The following is an 11,806-nucleotide window of genomic DNA, read 5'->3' as shown; positions in this document are numbered from 1 at the left end:
TGCAGTGCAGACCCTGAAGTCCCTGCTCTGCCTTGTCCAGTGTGAGCACGTGGTGGTGTCAATGGAAGGCAAGCGTGGCTGGGACACGCTGCTCTGCGTTGATACCCACCACTATGCCGTGGCTCTGCTGGCCAGGTGAGACCCCCCTTGTCCCCATTGCTCCTGGCATTTCTGCCCTGTGCCCAGGCTGTCCCACACGGTCCCCATGGCTGTGGGCCAAAGGGACGAGGGACAGCCAAGCAGACTGGGAAAGGCTGGGAAAGGAGGGTGCCCAGGAGCGGCCACATCACAAAGGGCCCAGGTCCCCTGGCAGGGTGGTGGGGAAAGACAAGAACAGTGTGAGTCAGTGCTGGGAGAGGCTTCGTTCCCCCCCCCGGCTCAGGGTCTTCGTGCCATTTTCCACCTTCCAGGGAGATGCGCCATGCATCCAGGCCCTTGTGTAAAAGGATCTTATGCTGCCTCCTTGAGATGCTCAGCAAAGAGATGCCATACTGGGATTTCCCTGCCCTGGCATTCCTTGCGGAGGTGAGCCCAAAGGCCAGCATGACCTGGCTGAGCTGCCTCCCAGCTCTCTGCCCTCTCGTCGCCACAGCCGCCTGGGACGGTGCCCGTGCCCTGTGCTGCTGCCTGGGCCCAGCCCTGTGTGGGTCCGGGCTCCTGCCGGCCGGCTCCCCCGTCACTGGCCTGTGCCTTTCAGCTCCTCGAGTGCCTGGACTTGAGGGAATGCAGGGACAGCATCATGGATCTTGTCTTGTCATGGCACCTGCAGAGGGAGCGCGCAGACATTGGCAGCCAGCTTCTCAGGGCCCTCCTCCCGCTCAGGGACCATTCCCCGCTGGTGAGAAGGGGGCAGTGGCTGAAGCCCTGCAGGCAGCGTGGGGCTGGGCAATGCAGTCGCTTGGCCTTGCCTGCCTTTGGGCGCTGGGGCAGCTGCTCCCAGCTCTCCTGCCTCCCGCTTCAGCTGCCCGAGTGCTTCAGGACAGGCCTTTGGCCTCTGGGCCCCGTGGCAGCAGGGTGGCCTTTCACAAACTTGCCTTCCGCACAGGCCGAAAGAATGTGGAGCCTGACCGAAAGGCTCGTGGAGCTCCTGCGGGTCAGGATGACCACCATGCTACTGGGCTATCTGTTCCTGGATAATGGTGCCCGCATACCCAGCCCCATTGCCCTGCATTTGGCTAACGTGTTCCTGCCACTCTTTGACTACGTAAGGCTCTGTGTCCCCAGCCACGGCCACTGGCTGCTGCCCGGACACTTGGTGCCCTGTGGAGATGCAGGCCTGCAGCAGTGTGGGCCAGAATCAGCTGATGCTGAGCTCTTGCTGCCTTCCTGTTCTACAGGGTGATAGCCAGGTGCAGCAGCTCTCCATGATTGTCTTTCACACCTTGATGTCTGCTGTAGAAGAAGAAGGAAAGAAGCCCCTGATGACACAAGTGTGGCAGAGCCTGCTCCCACTGCTCTTCCACTGCCACGATGAGAATCTGCATGTGGCACAGGTGAGGACTCGTGGGCTGCTGCTGTCCCCCTGGCAGGGGGCTCGGCTGCCTCCTGCCCTGCGCCTGCTGGACCGCAGCCTCCTCCAGGCTGCGGCTCCTGTGCCCTGGGCTCTGGGGCCATCTCCGCGTCTCTGCTGCTCTCCAGACTTCTCGGGAAACACTTCTTTGTGCGGTCAAGTTCCTGAAAAGGAAAGATCTTGAAAACACTGTGAAGAAAGAGAAACTCTGGAAGTTCGCTGAGCTCCTGGTAAGGAGGGCCTGCAAGCCCCAGCCTCAGGCTGGAGAAGGCCCCTGAGGGCGGTGCTCAGTGTGCGGGCCGGGCAGCTGTGCCCCTGCCCGCTGCTGCAGCCAGAGGCCGCATGGGCTCTTCTCCAGGCTCCTGTGGGCCTGAGCCGGGTGCCCATGGAGCCCCGGCCGGGCGGGGCTGCGGGCCGGCACCGCGGCTCCCCGGGCAGCAGCCGGCCCTCTGCCCCCTGCCCTCGGGGGCCCTTGGCCAGCGGCTGCTGGCCCCGCCTCAGGGCTGTGCGGGCAGGGGAGGCCAGGGCTGGGCGCAGGCAGCGCCCGGCCCCAGGGCTGAGCCCGCGCCAACCCTTCCCTCCTGCCTCTCTCTGCAGCTGGCAGAGGACAGGAGCCGAGCGGCCGAACACCTGCGCCGGGCCCTGCGCTACCTGCAGAGCCCACAGGAGCCCCTGCGAGAGGCGGCCATCAGGTTCACGGGTGAGCCACGAGCCCGGGCTCCCTCCCCGGCCCGCCGCAGCTCGGCCCCGGCCCCGCCTGCTGCCCCGGCAGCGCCAGCCGGGCCCGGCGCCGTGGAGCCCCGCCCGACCTGGGCATTGCTGCTGCCGGCCTCTGGCAGCCGTGCCCTGGGGCGGCAGCGTGCGCCAAGGGCCGGGCTGAGCCCTGCCGGGCCAGCAGCCCGTGTGGCCACAGCGCCGGCAGCGCCGCCGGCAGGGAGCTGTGCCTCTGGCGCCGTGACAGGCTCTGTGTTCACAGGCATGGCCGGGCGGCGCCTGAGGGGGCAGCAGCAAGAGCTGCAGCTGATCTGCACTGGTGAGTGAGGGCAGCGGGCTGGCAGCGGGGGCTGCCGGGGGGAGAGCTGCAAGCCCTGCCCCGGCTGCGGAGGGCTCTGCTCCCGTGGCCAGAGCACACGGAGCTTTCAGGGCCACGTGGGCCATTGGTGGCCAGCAGCTTCGGCCTGATCCCCTTGGTCCCTGCTCCCTCCTGGCCATGGCAAGAGCCAGCTGGGATGGCCCTGGCAGGGGGCTCTCCTGGGCTCCCCGAAGATCCGGCTCTGACCGTGGCTCTGTTCCTCTCTCTTGCAGCCCTGGAACGCCTGACGGAGGACGTGAGCAGTGCCGTGTCACAGCTGGCACTTGAAACACTGCATGTCCTCCGGGCAATACAGCATGGGCGATATTCCACCATCCAGAGGCTGCAAGATCAGCTGCGCAGGGCATGGAGGACTCGGCCTCGCCTGTCGGGGGTCGGCTGCCTGCACTGCCAGATGACTTAGGAGGAGAGCTGATCTGGGAGGCTGTCTTTGCTGGGGCAACCTGAGCCAGAGGTAATTTTCTTTAAGATTTTTCTTCTTTTCTATTTTTTATCTATATTGTAAAGAAATAAATTATAGAGTATATACAATTATATATATTATTATAGATTACAGATTACTGTAAATAATTCTAGAATGTGTTATGATACGCAGACTGCCAGGAGCTTTTCTTTGCTGCCCAGGGTCTGCGGGGCAAGAGGCAGGAAAGGGTGAAAAGGGAGCTTGTGCTCAGCAGCACAGCAGGCTGAGGGGTCCTGAGGCCCTGAAGGGGGAAAAGGGTGCTTGTGCTCAGCCAGCTGCCCGGGCGTGCAGTGGGCAAGGGGAAATGGCCAGAAGCCCCTTGGCCTTTGGTGGTTCTGCTGAAGCCTTTGTGCTGCCCACAGAGCGGCCGGGCAGGGGCCGGAGCTGCGGGGATCCCTGCCAGAGCGGTGCCTGGAGATGGCCACAAGGCCTGTGCCAGGCAGGAAGCGCCATCCGTGCCCTCCTGCCCGTGTGCTGCTGCCTGCCTTGCTGAGGGCTCCCAGGTGCCTCTGGCTGGGGCTGCTCTGGAGCTGCTGTGGGGCTGCGGCGCTGCTGCCGGGCAGCTTGGCCGGGCTGGGGCAGGGCCTGAGGGGCTGGGGCGCTGGCAAGCCCTGAGCAATGGGGCTGTCAGAGGCCACAAGCAGCCCCCGGCAGCCGCCTTGTTCCTGCCAGAGTTGACTTGCAAGAGGGATCCTGGGCACTGTGGAACTAACAGCATCAGTGTTGTTGAATCCCAAATGCAGGGAAATCTCAGACCTTTGGTCTTGTCAGCAAAGCTTAGAATTAAACCCAGGATTTGATCTGAGACCTTGGAAAGGGCTTCCAAACTTAGGTGCTAGAAGCAAGAATGCAGATTTCTAGTTTTTAGCAAAGACACAGGGAGGAAAATTGAAGTGGAGGAAAGTTTAGAGTTTTAGACTTCAAGATGTAGAAAAAGTGAAAGTAGTTACAATGGTAAACAAGAAGTTTAGGATGCAGTGCTCTAGGTTTGTGTGTCATAAGATGATTGGCTAAGGAAGCTTCCACTGTAGCATGAGTCCATAAGATGAAAGATTGAAGGATTGGCTCCAAAACACAAATATCCTTGTTGGCAGTGTCTTCTTGGCCAAGAAATCCTTCAAACCTTTTGTAACTACAAGTCTTGCGGCCTTGTGAGCCATGTGGTGGAGATGGGAGCCAAACTCACCCTTCCTGTCTATGTAGAAGAGAAGAAAAAGCACTGGCATAATCTAAAAAACCCAGAGGTCTGCTCTCTAGCTCATTCCAAACTCCTTCAACTCCCCCAAAGTGGGATTTAGCTCCAAACACATGGCAAGGACTCTTAGTGCTGGCTCTTTGACTCCAGAGCAGCTGCTTTAGGATCTTTCCCATAACCCTGTGTAGTTTTGTGCCAGAAATGTATCATTTGAAGAAACTTTCCCAACTGACTTGCATGGAGGTTTGTTTGAAGGGTGTTTGAGGAGAAAGGCTCCCAGCAGAGGTCTGGGCTTTGGCCTAGCTGTGTCCCCTGCTGATTGTGAAGTGTGCCATCAGCTACAGGGCTTTCTGGGCTAAAAATATCATCAAGTCACTTGGACTTGCTCTTTTTGGCCTCTAAAAGCTGGACCCACTTTCGGGGAAAATTTGGAGACCTCATCTATGGGTGGATGGAGCACCTAGGATTCTCCCAGTTGCTGGGAATGGTTCTCCAGGTCCCTGAGGTATCCAGGGCCCTGGTAAGTTGCAGCTCCACACATGCCTTGGCAATGAGAAGCAGAGGAAGCCAGACCTTTTTGTGCTGCCTGTGTCACTGCACCGGGGCCATGGGATGGGCACACGCAGCCCTTGTGCTGGAGCTGAGCTGCTCTGCCCAGCACTGGTGGCCACCATCCAAGCTGGTTTCGCCAGTGCTGGTTCCCTGACAGCTGGGGCCCTGGGCAGAGCCCTGAGAGCCTGGTCTCCCCCCAGGGAAGGTGCAGGAGCCCCTGGAGAAGCTGTACCGGGTGGGGATGCTGCTGCTGCTGCTGCTGCTGCTGCTGCTGCTGCTGCTGCTGCTGCTGCTGCTGGAGACAGCCAGGATGACATCAAGGATGACAAGCTCTTCCTCAGCCTGGCCACTGGAGGCTGAAGGTGATGGATTTTGATTCTGGCACCTTCTTCAAAGCCAAACTCCACAGGGAATTTTCAGATGAGTCCCCAGCCGGGGAAATGCTGCCAGATTTGGGCATGGCCCAGCCTGGCTGGGAAGCAAAGGTTCCCCCTTTGCTGGGGCAGATGCAGCTCATCCTTCAGTCGCTGCCCAGCTGCTTTTTGGCAGGGCTGGGGGCATGGGCTGGGCTGGGTACGAAATGGGAGTGGGCTCCTGGCCCTGCCAACAGCCCCCAGCACCCACCGTGCCCCGGGCTGGGGCTGGGGCTGGGGCTGGGGCTGGGGCTGGGGCAGCCAGCCCAACACAAACAAAGCCCCATGGTGGGAGCAGAGGTGGGACTCCAGAACCTGTGCAGGGGCTGCTTTGCTCTGCAGGTAAGGAAGGGCTTGGGCTGCTCCACTGCCCTGGTTTGCTTTGGGATCACGGTGATTTTGGGGGGCAGTGCAGGGTGGAAGAGAGAAAGTGTGGGCTTCCCTCAGCCATGGCTGGGTTTTTCCCTACCATGGAGGAGTTGGGCCTCCCTCAAGGCCCTGACAGAGATAAGAGTTTTTCCCGTTTTTCTTGTTTTCCCTTTCTGCATCTAATCTCTTTTCAATAATGTGTTGTTTGTTTTTCCAGAGGAAGCGTTCTAGGTGGTCCAGTGTGGATGGGGAAGTGCTTGGGAGCAGCTGTGGCGTGGATGGGCCGTGCCCTTGGAGAAGGCTGAGGCCATGGTTTGGGAGCAGCTTTTCTTGCAGCCGTGGCTGGCGTGAGGTGGGTCCCTGTGTGCTTGGCAGGGTGGGATCAGAGCTTTTGGGAGATGGCAGCGAGCACAGGAGCATCCTGCTCTGGGCAGCTGCTGAGGGCTGGATGTGCCGTGGCTGGCTGCAGGCTGGGCACATGTCCTGCCCTCCTGCTCTGCTGCCAAAGGCAGCAGGGATGGGCAGCTCTGGGCACAGCTCTGGGCACAGCCAGCACGGCCTGGGCCCCGCAGGCCTTGGCACAAGGGCACAGGAGCCCTCAGCTGACGGGCGGTTTCTGCTTTCTCTCCTTGCAGCCGGGCTCTGCGGCTGCTGAGGCTGCTCTGGGCTCTGCCAGGGCTCTGCTGGGCTCAGCCCTGGGCCCAGCTGGGCTGGCTCTGCCCTCACATTGCTCTGACAGCTCTGCATCAGACGAGCCCCTTGCGAGCACAGCGCCTGAGCTTTCTGCTTTGGCAGGTGAGTGAGACTCTGCTGCAGGCCCAGAGATTGCAGCTGGGGACACACATCCAATTGGCAAAGACCCAAACTCTCCACAGTCCCAGCTGAACGCCTGCATCTGCACAGGCTGTTTTGTCTGTCCCATTCTTCCTTCTTGATTGGCTGGAATTGTGCAGTTGCACTTTCTTCCTCCTCTAGCAGTGCCACGAGTGGGCCAAAGCTGGCGAGTGGGCCGTGCTCCTGAGGCAGTGCAGTCTGGAGCTGGTGGATGGAGAATTGCCCTTCTGCACTGCCAAACCAGAGCAAAAGGCCCTAAGTGGGACTTGGTGTCTTTAAGAAATCCCTGACAGTTTCTAGGGAATGTGCAGCTCATTTCCAGGCTGAGAAGGAAGGGCATCTTCTAAAGGATTTGGGGTTTGACAGAGTTTCCATTCCCAGTCCTGCTTGGAGCTGGAAGGGCACAAAGCAATTTCCTCTTGCTTCAACCACAATTTCAAATGGCAATGTTGGAAACAAAGCCCAAAATCTTTTAAAAGCCTGCTGAGGTCAGTAAGATGGATCCATGCCATCAGCACATTTACAATGTAAATAACTGAGTTCTCTTTTTAAAATAATTTACTTCTTAATGCAAAGAATGTAACTTTGCATTTATGTTTTGTCTTTTTCACTAAGATTATGTTATGTTTTTTCACTAACCCTTGGATTTTATTCTTATCTTTTACAATTTACCTATTTTTTCCCTTTTTCTTTTTTTTCCTTTAAATAGAAAACATGTCCTATCAAAGGAATGTCCTTTGCTCCTGGTTCCTGTGTGGAGCAGCTCCCTTCCTGCTGGCTGAGCTGCTCAGGCAGAGCCTGGCAGCTCCTGGCCCTGCAGGGCTGAGGCTTTTCCCCGTTGCTGGGCACAGACTGATGGAGCAGCACTGCTGAACACGGGCACACAGAGGGACCAGCAGCAGCTGCCTTTGCCCACCTGAGGCTCCAAGGCCCAACCTCTGAGCAGCCAGGGCTGGAAGAGACTGGCAGGATCTGATCCCTGACTCTGGGCCAGGGCTGCACAAATGACCCCACAGCAGCAGCAGCAGCAGCAGCAGCAGATGGAGCTGACTTTCAGCACAGCCCCTGCCCCTGTTCCCTCCCGTGTGCAGCGGTGTCACAGCAGCCTGAGGCACCTGGGAGCCCCCAGTGCCAGCAGGGACTTGAGATGGCAGCCCTGGGCTCCTGGAGGCTGTGCAAGGAACGCAGCTGGGCACTCCCTGTCCATGGGGAGCTTGCAGATGGAAAAGGCTGCTGTGGCCAGGCAGCTCCAAGGGCACAGAAAGGAGGCTCTGGAGCACTGGATCTGTGCCAGTGCCACAGTCCTGGGCAGCAGCCAGCCAGCCCTGGGGGAACAGAGGGCACAGCACGAGGGACAGAAGCAGGCAAGGGCAGAGACTGGAGAGAGCCAGAGCCAGGAGCAGGAGCAGCTGCTCCATTGCACTCTTGGAGAAAGCTCTTGGCTGGTTCCAAGCGCTGAAAGGCGTGAAGGGCAGAGAGGAGGCCACAGCAAACAATGCTCCTGTTTGCACAGCCTCCCCTCTCCATGTCCCAGAAGGAATTGCATGGACTGTGCTCTTCTCTCCGAGTCGTCTCGTTCAGCATGAGCAGCTCAGCACCAGGAGCTGAAGGAGCTGAAGCATCAGGCCACAGGAGCTGGGCAAGAGGAGACTTTCTGAGCAAATGAATGCTGCTAACATGGACCCAGCTGAATGCAGTGGATAGAATCATGGAATCACAGAATCCTTTCTCTTGGAAAAGCCCTCTGAGCTCCCCCAGTGCAGCCGCTCACCCAGCAGTGCCAAGCCCAGCACTAAACCACGTCCCTGAAGTTCCAAGGCCTGGATAGCAGCCCTGAGTGAGGCCTGAACAGCAGGCCCTGAGCCAAAGGTGGCCTCTGGATGAACCTTCCAAGCAAAGGTTATCTTTGTATCTGCTCCCTGATGAAATATGCGTGGTCATTAGCACTGTGATAGATGTAGCCACTCATAAGTGAAACATGTATTGACCTTTGTGTATTTAGAGCCAGACAAGGCCATGAAATCTGACATCTGGCCTTGTTTGGGCTGAATGGTCAAAGTCAGCTCCCTTGGTTCCTCCTGGGGCCCTGGCCAGGCTTTGGGAGGGACCCAAGAGGAGGATGAAAGCAGATGTTGCCACACTAGCAGTGCTGTCAGTTTGTCCATTCAGCACTGTCAGAGCTGGGCCCTCTCCCAGCGGGGTTGGAGCCTCACCTGTGGCTGGAGGCACCTGCAGGAATTGCCAGTGCCCAGGAGTGGCTCTGCAGCCCTTGGCTGTGACAGCTTCCCCAGCTGCTGTGTGGGTCTGGGGGATGGGAAAGGCTGAGGGTAACTGGGGCTGGATCTTTCTCAATCACTGCAGGCAATCTTTGGTGGGGATGGTTGGGTGCATTGCTGAGCTGCTCCTGTTGTGATTCTTTGCTGCTTTGAGCTGCAGGAAATGACACTGATTCCTTCAGTTGGTGTCTGTGTCTTTGGTGCTGACCCTGCCCACTGGTAAAACAAAACTGGCCCAGTCTGACCAGATCCCAACAAAATGTCACTTTTTCAATGTCAATGTGAGGAATCAGTGCCATCAGAAATTCCCAGATGGGAAGCCCTTCCCTGGAGTTCCCTGGCTCTGGAGTGGGCTGAGGTCGGAGCCCCGTGGGAGCAGTGGGGCAGTCGGGTAAAAGAGGCTGAACCCCTGGATGGCTTCAAATGCATCCAAAAATTGCACATGGAAAAGGAAAAGAACTTGTGGGCTTGGGAAGATGGGGGTGAACTTTGTTAATGACACTTTGGAAACAGCACCAACAGAAGGAAAAATTGTTGTTGTCACTCCCACACGGAGTGACAGAAGGTTTCATTCTTGAGCTCAGGTTCATTTGTGCTAGTGATATAATTATAATGATAATATTAATAATAATAAAGTAATCATAATACTTATATGTAATATAACACAATAATTTATATTTTTATCTATGTAATTAGAAATTGATACTATTAAATAAGGCCGACAGTACTAATATGTCAGCTTTAGCTGCTCATTTTGACACTAAATACTCTACAAAAAAGGACTGGCCAAGACCCAAATGTCAGTGGTAAACTTTGTGAACTCTATACAAGGCATAAAGGAGGAAGGGATGAAATTGGCTATTTCTATAGGATTTGCTGATACTGTGATGCAGAATACTTTTTCTGTTACTGTAAGAAATGCAGTGATTAAGACTGCTGGGTTTTTCATATCCCAGACAATCCACAAGCTGCAGGATTGGTTGCACGGGTGAAGGGGTTGTTAAAAGAGGAGCTGAAAAAATGAGGAGATGGGAACCTTTGCCCATGGAGAACCCATCTCCCAGATGTGCTCCATGCCCTTAACAATAGCCCACTGGGGAAATGGAAACCCCCTGGCTGTGCATGGCTGCACCCAATTTACATTAATGAACTACATCAATTATTAGAAGAAGTAAGAAGTGATGCTGTTAAAGTATCCAACAGCACATCCTGCGAGCTCCAACAAACACAAATGGGGCTCTCCAAAACTGCACGGCCTTGGATTATCTGCTTGCTGGCCAGGGAGGATCCTGGGCTATACCAGGACAGGAATGTTGCAGGAATGTCTGTCAGTGCTGGGTTTGAGGTCCAACAATCAGGAATCACCTCAATAGAAAGATGAGTAGAAGACAGTCAGAAAGAAGAAAATTCCTCATGGTGGGATTGGCTCCCAAATTGGAGGCTGCTGTGAAGTGCATTCGTGGCAGTCACTGCAATCATTGCATTGTGAGCACTTGGTGTGTTATGATTCCATGTGACACCTTGTGCTGGAAATGGAGTACTGGGACTTGTCTGAAAAGAGACACAGTCTCAAGGAAAAAAGGGGCCTTTGATAAAGGACAGAGAATAGCAACTAATTAGGCATGTTTTAAAAGGAATTAAAATTATAGCTCTGAGTAATGAACTTGAGCAGCACTTAATTGAAGAACAAGAGGTGATGCCTTTGTGCCTAATACCTAAATTTAAACTATGTTATTGCAATTGTTCTGAAGGTTGCAGTTCATCTGTAGGTCAAAGCACTGAGTGAAGCACTGAGGCCTCACCAGGCCCTGACTGAGGCCTGAACAACAGGCCCTGAGGCAAAGCTGAGCTCCAGATGAACTTTCCAACCAAAGGTAATATTTGTATCCACTCATCAATGTATCATTATTAGCAATATGATCTCTGTATGTGTTCATTGGTGAAATATGGATTTACGTTCCTGTATTTAGAAAGCAGGCCAGGTCCCATCTGGCTTTGTTTGAGGCTGTGGGATCAAAGTCACCTCCCTTGGTTCCTCCTTGAGCCCTGGCCAGGCTTTGGGAGAAGCCAATCAGGAGAATGAAACCAGATGTTCCCACACTAGCAGTGGTGTCAGCTTGTTTGTTTAACAGTGTAAAAGCTGGGCCCTCTCACAGTGAGGTTGGAGCCTCATTGTCTGCAAAGGTGGGTGCACCTGCAGGAATTCCCAGGGTCCAGGAGTGGCTCTCCAGTCCTTGGCTGTGAAAGGGTTAAAAGCACTGTGCCCAGGCATACCTGGGCAAGAATAAGAGACACTGCACCCAATATGGAAGCTTGCAAAAATTCAGCCACAAGCTCAAGACACAGGATGAATGTTGGCAAGAAACAGGGAACAAAACTGGCAGAAATGAAGGGTAGAGCTTGCTAAAACCAGTGAGGAAATTGCTGAAACTGCCAGCAAGAGACTGTGCATGCCTAGAGGAGAAAGGTCAAAGGGCACGGCGATGAAGACGTCCAGCCTTCATCAGGAGACCCCCGAGGAAGACGCGGAGCCTTCCTCAGTGCCAGCACCAGTGCGCGCTGCGCCTGCGCCTGGCGCATGCTAATGATGGTAATGAGTGCTGAGAGATCGTTTGCATAACCACACCTTTTCTAAGGAAAACCATGGATGTGCATAGAGTATAACCATCCATTGTAATCTCTGTGTGCTGTGTGCTGTCAGGAGGAGATATCCCCGCACACCCGGTGCTGAATAAAGCAAATCCCCCTCCCTGGGCTTTGTCTGGGAAGAGTCTCTGGGCCCCGTTTGGGGCCATCCATGTCCATGGGGTTCTGTCAAGTTCCAGTGGAACCTTGGTGCCACGTTGCTCCCCAGCCTCACAGTGCTCTCCTGCTGCCATGAGGTCACTCCCTGCGTGACACCCTGCAGCCCTGGTTCCATCAGGGTCTCTGGGGTTCCTTGGTGCACGCCGTTCTCCCATCTGAGCCTTGCTTCCATGGCTTCCATGGACTGACAGTGGCCCTCTGCATTCCATGGGCCCAGCTAGATCACAGCAGAGCCTGGCTTTCATCAGGTTCTGATACCTATTCTGCCAGCTGACAGGGCTGATTTAAAGAACACA

This window comes from Agelaius phoeniceus (assembly GCF_051311805.1).
Source record: "Agelaius phoeniceus isolate bAgePho1 chromosome W unlocalized genomic scaffold, bAgePho1.hap1 SUPER_W_unloc_2, whole genome shotgun sequence".
Classification (NCBI taxonomy): Eukaryota; Metazoa; Chordata; class Aves; order Passeriformes; family Icteridae; genus Agelaius; species Agelaius phoeniceus.
The sequence above is the reverse complement of the archived record's forward strand: the minus strand, read 5'-3'. Positions refer to the sequence as shown.